Source organism: Oncorhynchus masou, chromosome 29 (assembly GCF_036934945.1).
Source record: "Oncorhynchus masou masou isolate Uvic2021 chromosome 29, UVic_Omas_1.1, whole genome shotgun sequence".
Lineage (NCBI taxonomy): Eukaryota > Metazoa > Chordata > Actinopteri > Salmoniformes > Salmonidae > Oncorhynchus > Oncorhynchus masou.
This window is the reverse complement of record NC_088240.1, coordinates 86,823,338-86,838,799: the sequence shown is the minus strand read 5'-3', so window position 1 is coordinate 86,838,799 and position 15,462 is coordinate 86,823,338. Positions and strand designations below refer to the sequence as shown.

Sequence of the window (15,462 nt, the reverse complement as noted above, 5' to 3'; positions counted from 1 at the left end):
TCAGTGCTGTCTGCTGATAGAATGATGGAGAACAGTAGCTCCACATCAGAGTGCTGTCTGCTGATAGAATGATGGAGAACAGTAGCTACACATCAGTGCTGTCTGCTGATAGAATGATGGAGAACAGTAGCTCCACATCAGAGTGCTGTCTGCTGATAGAATGATGGAGAACAGTAGCTACACATCAGTCTGCTGATAGAATGATGGAGAACAATAGCTACACATCAGTGCTGTCTGCTGATAGAATGATGGAGAACAGTAGCTCCACATCAGAGTGCTGTCTGCTGATAGAATGACGGAGAACAGTAGCTCCACATCAGTGCTGTCTGCTGATAGAATGATGGAGAACAGTAGCTCCACATCAGTGCTGTCTGCTGATAGAATGATGGAGAACAGTAGCTCCACATCAGAGTGCTGTCTGCTGATAGAATGATGGAGAACAGTAGCTACACATCAGAGTGCTGTCTGCTGATAGAATGATGGAGAACAGTAGCTACACATCAGTGCTGTCTGCTGATAGAATGATGGAGAACAGTAGCTCCACATCAGAGTGCTGTCTGCTGATAGAATGATGGAGAACAGTAGCTACACATCAGTGCTGTCTGCTGATAGAATGATGGAGAACTGATAGAATGATGGAGCTACTACACATCAGTGCTGTCTGCTGATAGAATGATGGAGAACAGTAGCTCCACATCAGAGTGCTGTCTGCTGATAGAATGATGGAGAACAGTAGCTACACATCAGTGCTGTCTGCTGATAGAATGCCCGTTCCTGAATTCTCATCCAAGTGGAGAAGAGCAACTGAAGAACGAAATTAGTTTGATGCCGAACAAAAATTACAACAAGAAGCATTTTATATTTGCATTTACAAGACGCAGCAAGATATTAATTATGAGATTTATATTTCTTTCCCTGTGTGAAAAGCATAGAATTCTGCATTAGGGTGACCCTTAAATTGAACTAGCTAGTTATCTAAGTAAATGGCTGAATTAATAAGGAAATGGGAAACACATTGCATTAATAAGGAAACATATTGTGTTCGCTTTCTGCCCTGTTTGACAAGTCAAAGTCCTTTGTATGAATGATCTGTACAACTGCCACTGCAGCTTGATTTATGAGCCACGGTCAAAAGTAGTGCACTAAATAGACTTCCTCGTCTCTCACCTCCTCCAGACTGGCCTCCTCCACCTGTCTCCACCTCAGCTGAGCCCTCAGGCTGCGGATACGTTTCTTCACAGAGAACAGAGAGTCTGGAGTCGGGCTAGCATTCTGCCACTGTAGCATCTCACCCTTAAACTGAATAGAACACAAACGGAATGCATCACAAAATGGAATGCAACACAAAACGGAATGCAACACAAAACGGAATGCAACACAAAACGGAATGCAACACAAAACGGAATGCAACACAAAACGGAATGCAACACAAAACGGAATGCAACACAAAATGGAATGCAACACAAACTGAATAGAACAAACTAAATAGAACACAAACTGAATAGAACACAAACTGAATAGAACATCCTTGATAAAGGAGAAAACATCAGTTTGAGAGATAAGAGCACATCTCCAGACTGCTAGTGTTCTGACACAGCAGAAAAATAAGCTATATGGTTGAAGACAAACAGCAAGATCTACTCAGATTAGGGTCGCAGCATTAAGGGAAACTTTTAGGTTTTCCAGAAATATTGGTTGGATGATTCTGGATTTCCTGCATATTCCCTCAAAATTCTGGGAATCTTCCAACCTTGATTTCTGGAAAATCTGGTAAGTAAACACTTTAAACATTGAAAACAATTCTCTCACCTTGGTGTTGAGCAGATATTTCTCCATAATGTCACTCAGCAGACTCTGCTCACTCTGAATGTGCTGCATGACTTTGTGGAAAGCGTTGGACACTGCCTTGGTCTCATGGTTGTTCTGCTCCTGTTGAGTAAACAAACAAGTCAACAACAAACAAAAAGAGTTAAAAAAACACGACGGTGAGGTAATGCCGAGTTCAAAATAACAGAGAAATCTTCAGTGTGTTTAAGACCAAGTTTTGAACGGTCATCCAACTCAGAATTCCAAGTCAGGAAACTCTGCCATCTTTCCGACCATAAGATCACTGACGTCATGTTTCCCAGTTGTCTTCAAAGCACCATAAGACTCACTGACATGGAGGCTGGACAGGTGAAATATGGGCCCTGGTCAAAAGTAGTGAACTATAATAAAGGGAATAGGGTGCCATTTGGGACGCAGCCAAACTCACCCAGACTGACAGGGGAGAGTCCAGCTCCTTGGCCACGTTGTTCTCTGCCTGCTTCAGCAGCTCATTCACTCCGTCCACTATGTCATTCACTCCCACCACTGTGTTAGCTGACAGGCAGAAAAACTGAAGGGACAGTGGAGGATTAGGATTTCCCAGACAAGCCCAATGCTTAACTAAAAAAAACTTTTGAACATGAACATGTTTCTTAGTCCACTAGGCTTAATCTGTGTCCGGGAAACCGGCCCAAACTGTACAGTTCCAAACCCAGGAAGACCGCTGGAGAAGAATTACATGTCAAATCATTTTCCGTGGGCAAATCTTCAATCACTTTAGTAAAGAGAACAGTTGTTTCCCATTCCCACCCTTCACAGTACCCACAAAACATAAATAAACCCAGACTCTCTTTTTTAAGTTTCTTCATCCTCAGTTCACCCAAACCAAAAGCGGTACCGGGTCATTCTGTACCTTGCCAACGTTCTCTGACCAGGTACACAGGGCCTTGAGGGCCTTGTCCGTCCCGTCTCTGACAGAGCTGGTGAGCTGACTCCTCTGAGTCCTCCACTGGCTGTACTGCTCAAAGGCCTGCTCTCCAACATCCCCCTCCATAGAGGCTGGACCAAACACTGCAGTCAGGGAGGAGCTCACCTCCTGTAACACGGACACAAGGGAACAACAGCTTGATCATAGTACGCGTACCAAATAATACCCTATATAGTGCACTATGTATGGAATAGGGTGCTATTTGTGCCACATCCTTATATGTTGATGCATCAGAGCATGTTCAGCTGATAGCCTTGATATAACCCCAATCCTGTAAGGTCATCTAGAAATAACAAACCCACTTCACATATTTGGAATGTTGAATGAAAAAAGATTATTCAGATGACAGAATCCTAGTTTTCATTTTCAGTACCTCCAGTTTGTCCATGCGTTGTCTGACTGGCAAACACTCAGTCTCCTGAAGGAAGGACTCTACAGTGGCAGTCAGAACACCTCGCACCTTATTCCGGTTGTCTATCAGATCCCCAAGCTGCTCCTTCTGCAAAATGGACGCCAAAACATGAGAAACTGTATTCTGATCTGATGAGACACGTGTCTTTGTGTCCCAAATGGCAACATATTCCCGATTTAGTGCACTACTTTCAACCAGACCACTATGGGCCCTGGTCTAAAGTAGTGCACTAAATAGGGAATAGGGTGCCATTTTGGATGTAACCATTAACAGTAGGATGCAGACTGACCGTCTGACAGGCCTTGAGTTTCTCCTGAGCCAGGCTGTAATCTCTCCATGCCGACTCCAGCTTCTCCATGGCAACCGGGGCAGAGATGCTGTTGTTTATGACAATGTTGATAGACTCCGTAAGGCTATCGCTATCCGTGTTACCTGGGTTTCTCTCCCTGTCCAGTGGAAATAAAACCACGATAATGCAAATCAATAGAAAGAGTTACTCAATGTGAAATGTTGTATTGTAAAAAAATATATATTTACACTTAATGAAACATTGTTACTTAATATTCGTTATTCTATAATAAAATAATTCCAATTCGAGAGGTGTGTGTGTGTGTGGGGGGGGGGGTCAGAAAATGGTACCTCATTACCATATAGTGCACTACTTTCGACCAGAGTGCACTATATAGGGCGCCATTTGCAACCCAACCATCACAGTACCTTAATCCTCTCAGAGAATCGACTCTCTCAGCCAGTCGACAGAACCGTTCAGCCACCGCTGAGTCCAGGAGCTTATCCACTTGCTTCTCCTTCTTCTTCAACTGTCCCCACATATCCTAGACACAGGGAGTAGCAATTCAAAACACCAAAGACAGAGACACAGTAGCACAAATCAAAATGTCACATGCTTTGGAAACAACAGCTGTAGATTGACAGTAAAATGCTTACTTTTCCAACAATAGTGTTATTTTTTGTTGTTTTAAGTAAATGGTGACAGGAGGAATACATCCACAAGACACCTGCTATATTGTTTATGCCGCCAATGAGGACATTAGCACATTATCTACCTTCACGTTCCTTCAGTCTTTCATAACATTCATTCTAACTCTAACCCAGGGCCCGGCTTCCCGATAGCGTTGGAATTTAGGTTTACAAGTGTTTTAACGATGCATCTTTCCTGCAACAGCCGAAGATATAACATGTGTTTCCCAAAACACCACGCAGAAAGAGCGTTCGCTAAGTGCGTTGGGCAACGTGTTGATACTGAAAGAAAAGGCAGCGCTGCTGTCGGCCCACTGGGCAAAATCTGGTTGAATCAACATTGTTTCCATGCCATTTCAACCCCAAACATCTATGTGATGAAGTTAAATCAACGTGGGAAACTGATTGAATTTACAAAACTTATCAATGTAAGGGCATTTAGTGTTTTTTTTCACTGAACTTTTATTAACCTAAATCCAATGACATGGTGACATTTGTCGTGGATTTCACGTTGAATTCATGGTTAGTTGACAACTCAACCAAATGCAAATCAAACTAGACTTTTAACTGACGTCTCTGCCCAGTGGGTGATCAGCTTTTCTCCATTCAAATCTGACCTTAACATTAGAATTATTCTACAATACTGACGACAGATCAGCTACTAGAGATATTATCAGCTAATGGCTGCAAGTATTGGAGGCGGCTTATTCCATAATGCATTCATTCATTGGCGCACGTTGTTACACATTAAATATATTGAGGCAAAAATGACAGACTCTGTAGCCTACAAACAGAAAATTAAATATCAATATGATATCAGCTTAATGTATTTTTAAAATAATGCAGTCATCTAGGTTCTCATTTTAAGCATATTTTTATATTTTTCTTGTTCAATTGTAAAGACTGAGGCAGACGAAAACAAAGTGAGTTTTCAAGTGCAAATTTCCTAACGATGGTTTGGGAAACAGCTGGGAGATTTAGCAATGTTCCTAGGAAGGTTCTATCGATGAACTTAGCATTAAGATGCTTTTGGGAAACCAGACCCGGGTCTATCCCCTTAAAACCTCATACCTGCACTACCATGTCCCTTCCACACTTAATAAAAAACATTGTTGAGGACAAAGCCAAACATTTGCATTATACACTGAACCAAAATATAAACGCAACATGTAAAGTATTGGTCCCATGTTTCATGAGTTGAAATAAAAATAAAAATGTTTTTCCATATGCACAAAAAGCTTATTTTTCTCAGATTTTGTGCACAAATGTTTTACGCCGCTGTTAGTGAGCATTTCTACTCTGCCAAAATAATCCATCCACCTGACAGGTGTGGCATATCAATTAGTGTATTAAACAGCATGATCATTATACAGGTGCACCTTGTGCTGGGGACAATAAAAAGCCACCGTGTGCAGTTCTGTCACACAACACAATGCCACCAATGTCTCAAGTTCTGGGGGAGCATGCAATTGGCATGCTGACTGCAGGAATGTCCACCAGAGCTGTTGCCAGAGAATTTAATGTTAATTCCTCTACCATAAGCCACCTGCAACATAGTTTGAGAATTTGCAGTATGTCCAACCGGCCTCAAAACCACAAACCTTGTGTAACCACGCCAGCCCAGGACCTCCACATCCAACTTTAAATTTGATGAAACTGTGGGTTTGCACAACCAAAGAATTTCTCAGGGAAGCTCATCTGCGTGCTCGTCATCCTCACCAGAGACTTGACCTGACCAGTTTGGTGTCGTAACCGACTTCAGTGGGTAAATACCTACCTTCGATGGCAATTGGCATGCTGGAGAAGTGTGCTCTTCACGGATAAATGTCCCAGTACTTCCATTGCCTCATACTTGCCAGACATGTCACCGATTGAGCATGTGTGGGATGCTCTGGGTCGACGTGTACGACAGCGTGTTCCAGTTCCCTCCAATATCCAGCAACTCCGGACAGCCATTAATGAGTGGGACAACATTCCACAGGCCAATCAACAGCCTGATCAACTCTATGCGAAGGAGATGTGTCACTCTGCATGAGGCAAATGGTGGTCACTCCAGATACTGACTGGTTCACTGATCCATCACGCCCCTACTTTTTTTTTTACCAACAGATGCATATCTGTATTTCCAGTCATGTGAAATCCATAGATTAGGTGTGGTGAGGGTTGAATGTGCTGTGGTGAGGGTTGAATGTGCTGTGGTGAGGGTTGAATGTGCTGTGGTGAGGGTTGAATGTAGACTCGTTAATGTGCTGTGGTGAGGGTTGAATGTAGACTCGTTAATGTGCTGTGGTGAGGGTTGAATGTTGACTCATTAATGTGCTGTGGTAAGGGTTGAATGTTGACTTGTTAATGTGATGTGGTGAGGGGTGAATGTTGACTCGTTAATGTGCTGTGTTGAGGGTTGAATGTGCTGTGGTGAGGGTTGAATGTGCTGTGGTGAGGGTTGAATGTGATGTGGTGAGGGGTGAATCCACCTCTGGTTAATGTGCTGTGGTGAGGGTTGAATGTAGCCCAGTCAAAACTGTGATCTGGTGAGGGTGGAACAGACTTGTTAATGTGCCAGGTGAGGGTCAATGTGCTGTCGGTGAGACACCTGAATCCCACTCTTCAATGAATGCTGTGGTGAGGGTTGAATGTTGACCCCCGCTTAAATGTTTGATGAGGGTTGTAAAGTGGCTGTTCCATGTGATGTGGTGAGGGTTGAATTCAGATTTGTAATGTGCTGTGGTGAGGGTTGAATGTTGACTTGTTCATGTGCTGTGGTGAGAATTGAATGTTGACTTGTTCATGTGCTGTGTGAGGGTTGAATGTTGACTTCTTAATGCTATGTGTTCATGAGCAGGTGCTCAGGGACAATTGACTAGTAGAAATCTGCTCCATACGACACCAGTCTCACCTGCACTTCCTGTTTGGCAACTTGCAGGTGTTTCTCCAGCTGCTCTGATTGGTTCTGGAGTGTGTTCCTCTCCACCTTCCATCTCTCTGCCTCTTTAGCATAATTAGCAGTCTCCTCTTTCAACTTCTGAAATTACAACACAAGACGATACTCATACATAACTAATGTCCTGGAAAGCTTGCCGTGTGAGTGTGTCAGTGTGTCACTCCACTCTGTTTGTTCAACCTGGAGCTCTGAGAGGCTGTCTCTCAGCTGGTCCTCCCTGCGCTGGGTCTCTCGTTCTGCCTTCAGCCTCTGGTTCTCCTCCACCAGCTCCTGGATCCATCTTCTTCTTCACTAGGTTGGCAGCATGCTGGGCTGTGGCCTTGCTCTTCTCCCTGAGCAGGAGTTAAAACACACAGGCTGCTCAACCCTATTCTCTAAAAGACTACTTTGACACTATGGGCCCTGGTAAACAGTAGTGCTCTGTTTAGGGAACAGGATGTAGGAAATGGGGGGGGCATTTTGGATCCCATTTCCTATATATGGGCTCAGGTCAAATGTTTTACAGGGAATAGGGTGCCATTTGGAATGCAGCCAGTCATAGGATAAAAAAACCACCCAGTTAGTAATCGCCACTACAAACCACCCAGTTAGTAATCACCACTACAAACCACCCAGTTAGTAATCGCCACTGCAAACCACCCAGTTAGTAATCACCACTACAAACCACACAGTTAGTAATCACCAATCACCACTACAAACCACCCAGTTAGTAATCACCACTACAAAATCACCACTACAAACCACCCAGTTAGTAATCACTACTACAAACCACCCAGTTAGTAATCACTACTACAAACCACCCAGTTAGTAATCACTACTACAAACCACCCAGTTTAATAACCACTACAAACCACCCAGTTAGTAATCACTACTACAAACCACCCAGTTAATAATCACCACTACAAACCACCCAGTTAGTAATCTCTAATACAAACAACCCCAATCACTGATCATCCTGAGCTTCTTGCAACCCCTACATATCTAAACAGTCTTTAAATAAACATGCTGCAAAAGTAACATGGTGGCTATGTTACGGTATTCATGGTTCTCCTCACACACACTCAGTCTCACACACCATGTTGATTCTACTGTATTGGCTGGCTCTCTCTCACACACACACACACACACACCATGTTGATTCTACTGTATTGGCTGGCTCTCACACACACACCATGTTGATTCTTTTGTATTGGCTGGCTCTCTCACACACACACCATGTTGATTCTACTGTATTGGCTGGCTCTCACACACACACACAATGTTGATTCTACTGTATTGGCTGGCTCTCACACACACACACCATGTTGATTCTACTGTATTGGCTGGCTCTCTCTCACACACACACACACACACACACACACAATGTTGATTCTATTGTATTGGCTGGCTCTCTCACACACACACCATGTTGATTCTACTGTATTGGCTGGCTCTCTCACACACACAATGTTGATTCTATTGTACACACACACCATGTTGATTCTACTGTATTGGCTGGCTCTCTCACACACACACACCATGTTGATTCTACTGTATTGGTTGGCTCTGTCACACACACCATGTTGATTCTATTGTATTGGCTGGCTCTCACACACACACACCATGTTGATTCTACTGTATTGGCTGGCTCTCTCACACACACACACACCATGTTGATTCTACTGTATTGGCTGGCTCTCACACACACACACCATGTTGATTCTACTGTATTGGCTGGCTCTCACACACACACAATGTTGATTCTACTGTATTGGCTGGCTCTCTCTCACACACACACCATGTTGATTCTATTGTATTGGCTGGCTCATAGTAATCACCACTACAAAATCACCACTACAAACCACCCAGTTAGTAATCACTACTACAAACCACCCAGTTAATAACCACACACAAACACCATGTTGATTCTATTGTAATGGCTGGCTAATACAAACAACACCATGTTGATTCTACTGTATTGGCAACCCCTACATATCTAAACAGTCTTTAAATAAACATGCTGCAATAGTAACATGGTGGCTATGTTACGGTATTCATGGTTCTCCTCACACACACTCAGTCTCACACACCATGTTGATTCTACTGTATTGGCTGGCTCTCACACACACACACACACACACACCATGTTGATTATATTGTATTGGCTGGCTCTCTCACACACACCATGTTGATTCTACTGTATTGGCTGGCTCTCTCTCACACACACACACACACACACTGTTGATTCTATTGTATTGGCTGGCTCTCTCACACACACCATGTTGATTCTACTGTATTGGCTGGCTCTCACACACACACACACACATGTTGATTCTATTGTATTGGCTGGCTCTCACACACACACCATGTTGATTCTACTGTATTGGCTGGCTCTCACACACACACACACCATGTTGATTCTACTGTATTGGCTGGCTCTCACACACACACCATGTTGATTCTACTGTATTGGCTGGCTCTCTCACACACACCATGTTGATTCTATTGTATTGGCTGGCTCTCACACACACACCATGTTGATTCTACTGTATTGGCTGGCTCTCTCACACACACACACACACACACACACACCATGTTGATTCTATTGTATTGGCTGGCTCTCTCACACACACACCATGTTGATTCTACTGTATTGGCTGGCTCTCTCTCACACACACACACCATGTTGATTCTACTGTATTGGCTGGCTCTCTCACACACACACACCATGTTGATTCTATTGTATTGGCTGGCTCTCACACACACACACCATGTTGATTCTACTGTATTGGCTGGCTCTCACACACACACCATGTTGATTCTATTGTATTGGCTGGCTCTCTCACACACACACCATGTTGATTCTACTGTATTGGCTGGCTCTCTCACACACACACACACACACACACACCATGTTGATTCTACTGTATTGGCTGGCTCTCACACAGACACACACACCATGTTGATTCTATTGTATTGGCTGGCTCTCACACACACACACACACACACACACACACACACCATGTTGATTCTACTGTATTGGCTGGCTCTAACACACACCATGTTGATTCTATTGTATTGGCTGGCTCTCTCACACACACACATACACACACCATGTTGATTCTATTGTACTGGCTGGCTCATAGCTACATTAACAGTTTAAACTATTAGCAGCCTAAACAGAAAAGTCAATCTCCACTCCAGCAGCTTATCATGTTAAATCCCCAAAGCTACTTCCAGCCACCAAACAAGTCAAACATTATTTGTCACATGGGCTGAATATAACAAGTGTTGACCTTACTGTGAAATGCTTACTGACAAGCCCTTAACTAACAGTGAAGTTCAAGAAGAGTTAAGAAAATATTTACCAAATAAACTAAAAAAAATACAAATATAATAAAAAAAGTAACACAATAACTAGGCTCTATGCATGGGGTACCGGTACCGAGGCAGTGTGCAGGGGTTCAGGTTATTTGAGGTAATTTGTACATGTAGGTAGAGGTGAAGTGACTATGCATAGATAATAAACAGTGAGTAGCAGCAGTGTAAAAACAAATGGATCAATGTAAATAGTCTGGTGGCCATTTGACTAATTGTTCAGCAGTCTTATGCTTGGGGGTAGAATCTGTTAAGGAGCCATTTTTGTCCCGACTTGGTGCTCCGGTACCGCTTGCCGTGCGGTAGAAGAGAAAACAGTATGACTTGGGTGACTGGAGTCTCTGACAATTGTATGTGCTTTCCTCTGATACCGCCTGGTATAGAGGTCCTGGATGGCAAGACGCTTGCCCCCAGTGATGTACTGGGCCCTAAACACTACCCCTGTAGCGCCTTACGGTCGGATGCCGAGCAGTTGCCATACCAGGCGGTAATGCAACCGGTCAGGATGCTCTCGATGGTGCAGCTGTAGAACTTTGAGGATCTGGGGACCCATGCCAAATCTTTTCAGTCTCCTGAGGGGAAAAAGGTGTTGTCGAGCCTCTTCACAACTGTCTTGGTGTGTTTGGACCATAATTGTTCTTTTGTGATGTGGACACCAAGGAACTTGAAACTCTCGACCCGCTCCACGACAGCCCTGTTGATGTTAATGCCTTTTCCCGTAGTCCACGATCAGCTCCTTTGTCTTGCTCACACTGAGGGAGAGGTTGTTGTCCTGGCACCACATTGCCTGGTCTCTGAGCTGATCATTCAGGTGAGAAAAAACATCACCCAGATAGGCCAGTCGTGTGAGAATCTCGTCATCATTCAAACGGTCAGACAAGTGAAAATTATGGTCAGTAAAGAAAACTTTAAGCTTGTCTCTAAATAAAAAAATAAAATAAATTGTCCCTTGATAACCAGCGCACTTCTATTGTTGTAAAAGCGTTACATGGTCACTGCCCATATCTTTGCATAGTGCAGAAAATACATGAGAGTTCAGGGGCCTTGCTTTAAAATGTATCCCTTTTCATTGTAGTGTCCAAAACGTCTTTCAAGCTGTCAGGCATTCCCTTGGCAGCAAGAGCCTCTCGGTGGATGCTGCAGTGTACCAATGTAGCGTCGGGTGCAGCTGCTTTCCAGAAGAGGATGTCTTCCTTAATTGACCCCCCCATAAACATAACGGACATATACCAGGAGCTGTGCCAGGCCCGCCACGTCTGTTGACTCATCCAGCAGTAACGCACAGAATTCACGGGCTTGTATGTGAAGCAGTAATTGTTTCAAAACATCTCCTGCCATGTCACTGATGCGTCATGAAACAGCGTTGTTTGATGAAGGCATTGTCGGTATAGTTGAACCTTTTCCCCCAGCATTTCCCCAGCCGTATCCACGGCAGCAGGAATAATTAAATACTTCCACAATAGTATGGGGCTTGCCTGTCCTAGCCACTCGGTAGCTCACCATATAAGATGCTTCTAGCCCCTTCTTATTAAAACCTGTTAGAGATCAGGCTACTTTTTTCAACATTCTGTTAAAAATCGCGCAACATTTCAACGTCCTGCTACTCATGCCAGGAATATAGTATATGCATATGATTAGTATGTGTGGATAGAAAACACTCTGAAGTTTCTAAAACTGGTTAAATGATGTCTGTGACTACAACAGAACGTGTTTCGTGGTCAAAATCGCAAGGAAACCTGATCACAAAATCGACGAAGAAAAAAATCAATCCGCCAGTCTCTGTATTGCCTATTGCAAGGTATAATAGATAGCGACCGGCTTACAGTTCCTACAGCTTCCACACGATGTCGCCAGTGTTGTGAATTCTATGCAGGTAAATACTTGGTCATATGAGTAATAGGCACATCCTCTCGTCGGGTACACAGCAGGAAGAAATGGAAGGGGGAAAGTGGACTACGTTTTCCAAACTTGCTCCTATTGAATACAGATCGCTCCGTGATCAATTTGATCGTTTATTAACGTTTACTAATACCTAAAGTTGGATTACAGAAGTAGTTTGAAGTGTTTTGTCAAAGTTTATAGGCAACTTCTTTAATTTAAAAAAATAACGCTGCGTTTAGAAACTGTTTTTCCTGGATCACACAGTCTTCATAAATGGACATTTTGGGTATACAAGGACCGATTTAATCGAGAAAAAAAAGACCCAATTGTGATGTTTATGGGACATATAGGAGTGCCAACAAAGAAGCTCGTCAAAGGTAATGAATGTTTTATATTTTATTTCTGCGTTTTGTGTAGCACCGGCTACGCTAATTATTTTGTTTACGTCCCCTTCAGGTATTTCGGGGTGTTGCATGCTATCAGATAATAGCTTCTCATGCTTTCGCCGAAAATAATTTTAAAAATCTAACTTGTTGGCTAGATTCACAACGAGTGTAGCTTCAATTGAGTACCCTGCATGTGTGTTTTAATGAAAGTTTGAGTTTTAACGAGTGCTATTAGCATTTGGCATAGCGCATTTGCATTTATTGTTGGCAAGGTGGGACGCTAGCGCGTCGGGTTGCCCAGAGAGGTTAAATGGTATCTGTTGCTTTTATACATGTCTCACTACTCAAAAGTAGTCTTAATTCTCGCTCCAAAAATTCCTTTGGCTTATTTTTCAAATTGGTATGTTTTGTTTCTAAATGTCTGCACAAGAGTGAAGGTTTCATTGAGTTGTGAGATAGTGTGTTTATATGTGCAAAAGTACTGTGGTTGAGGAAAGGCACTACTCACAATATAAGTGAACCCCAAATCAACGTAGTTCTCATCATATTTGTGCCTCTTCAATGGTACAACGTCCCTGTCTGTTGTTCGGTGCCTTCCCGGGTCAGGAGGCAGTAGCTCTTCAGCTGCATCAGATTCACAACGGTCAGTGCCCACGCTAGCTGGGCTAACAACAAATGTGGAATTATTGATGCTAGCATTGGATGTGCTCGTGGAACAACTTGTGTCGTCAACAGGTGCAAGTGTAGTACTGCTGGTAGTAGCAGTACTACTAGCTGGTATGCGTCTATGGACGCGGGCATTACTTTTTTTTAACCATTAATCAATTTTCACACAAACAGAATGAGCAGCAGCTACGTTTGGCTAAATACGGACTGTGAGTGGAATTCCCGCGAGAGAGTAATGGTTAATGTGAATGGATGTTAATTATTTGACTAGGCTACCTGTATTTGACATTGTGTTATTTTGCTGAACACTATGGTTTCATTTGATTTTTTTGGCAGTGAATGAAGAATACTCCAGTTGAGAAAAAAAACCTCACTGTTGTAAATGTGAATACAAATAAAATAAATAAATAAGTGAATCGCATTGTTATATGTCGTACTCCCAACGGCATTGCGCGTACGTACCCCAGTTTGGGAATACCTGGTCTAGGGTATCCGGGAGGATGCTGTTGATGTGAGCTATGACCAGCCTTCAAATCACTTCATGGCTACGGGGCGGTATTCATTTAGGCAGGTTACCTTCGCTTCCTTAGGCACAGAGACTATGGTGGTCTGCTTGAAACATGTAGGGATTACAGACTCAGTCTGGGAGAGGTTGAAAATGTCAGTGAAGACTCGTGCCAGTTGGTCCGCACATACTTTGAGTACACGTCCTGGTAATCCATCTGGCCCCGCAGCTTTGTGAATGTTGACCTGTTTAAAGGTCTTGCTCACATCGGCTACAGAGAGCGTTATCACACACTCATCCAGAACAGCTTGTGCTCTCGTGCATGCTTCAGTGCTGCTTGCTTCAAAGTGAACATAAAAGGAATTTCTCTCATCTGGTAGGCTCGCGTCACTGGGCAGCTCACGTCTGGGTTTCCCTTTGTAGTCCGCAATAGTTTTCAAGCCCTGCCACATGCGACGAGTGTCAGAGCCAGTGTAGTAGGATTCAATTTTAATCCTGTATTGACGCTTTGCTCATTTGATGGTTCATCTGAGGGCATAGCGGGATTTCTTATAAGCGTCCGGATTAGTCCGGATTCTGGTTGGGGTATGTACGTACGGTCACCGTGGGGACGATGTCATTGATGCACTTATTGATGAAGCCAATGACTGATGTGGTGTAATCCTCAATGCCATCGGAGGAATCTGGGAACATATTCCAGTCTGTGCTAGCGAAACAGTCCTGTATAGTAGCATCCATGTCATCTGACCACTTCCGTAGTGAGCGAGTCACTTGTACTTCCCAATTTCATTTTTTGCTTGTCAGCAGGAATCAGGAGGAAATAATTACGGTCAGTTTTGCCACATGGAGGGCAGGGGAGAGCTTTGTATGCATCTCTGTGTGTGGAGTAAAGGTGGTCTAGTTTTTTTCCCTCTAGTTGCACATGTGACTGGTAAAAATGTGGTAAAACAGATTTAAGTTTGCCTGCATTAAAGTCCCCGACCACTAGGAGCGCCACTTCTGGACGAGCATTTTCTTGTTTGCTTATGGCCTTATAGAGTTGGTTGAGTGCGGTCTTAGTGCCAGCATCGGTCTGTGGTGGTAAATAGACGGCTACGAATAATATAGATGAGAACTCTCTTGGTAGATAGTGTGGTCTACAGCATATCATAAGGTACTCTACTTCAGGCAAGCAATACCTCGAGACTCCTTTAATATTAAACATTGCATGGAAAATCTCGCCAGCTCTATATTATCCGTGTCTTCGTTTAGCCACGACTCGGTGAAACATAAGATATTACAGTTCTTAATGTTGGTAGGATAATCGAAAATTAATTTTAATTTTCCAATGATTGCGTGTTAGCAAGTAGAACGGAAGGAAGTGGGAGTTTACTCGCTCGCCTACGGATTCTCAGAAGGCAGCCCGATCTCCCAATACCATTCACAGCACAGGGTTAGTAATTTCAAGTGAAAAGGTCGAAGTATGGGCCACTGCGAACACCCCTGATTCAACTACTTGCAAAGCTCTTCATTAGTTGAATCAGCTGTGCTAGTGCTGGGCTG

The 15,462-nt window shown here is 43.4% G+C and overlaps 1 pseudogene; it reads right to left on the bottom strand.

Moving 5' to 3' along the window:
* Positions 1-15,462, bottom strand: part of LOC135521355 (serine/threonine-protein kinase 31-like) — a 34,921-nt pseudogene that overhangs the window by 14,568 nt on the left and 4,891 nt on the right.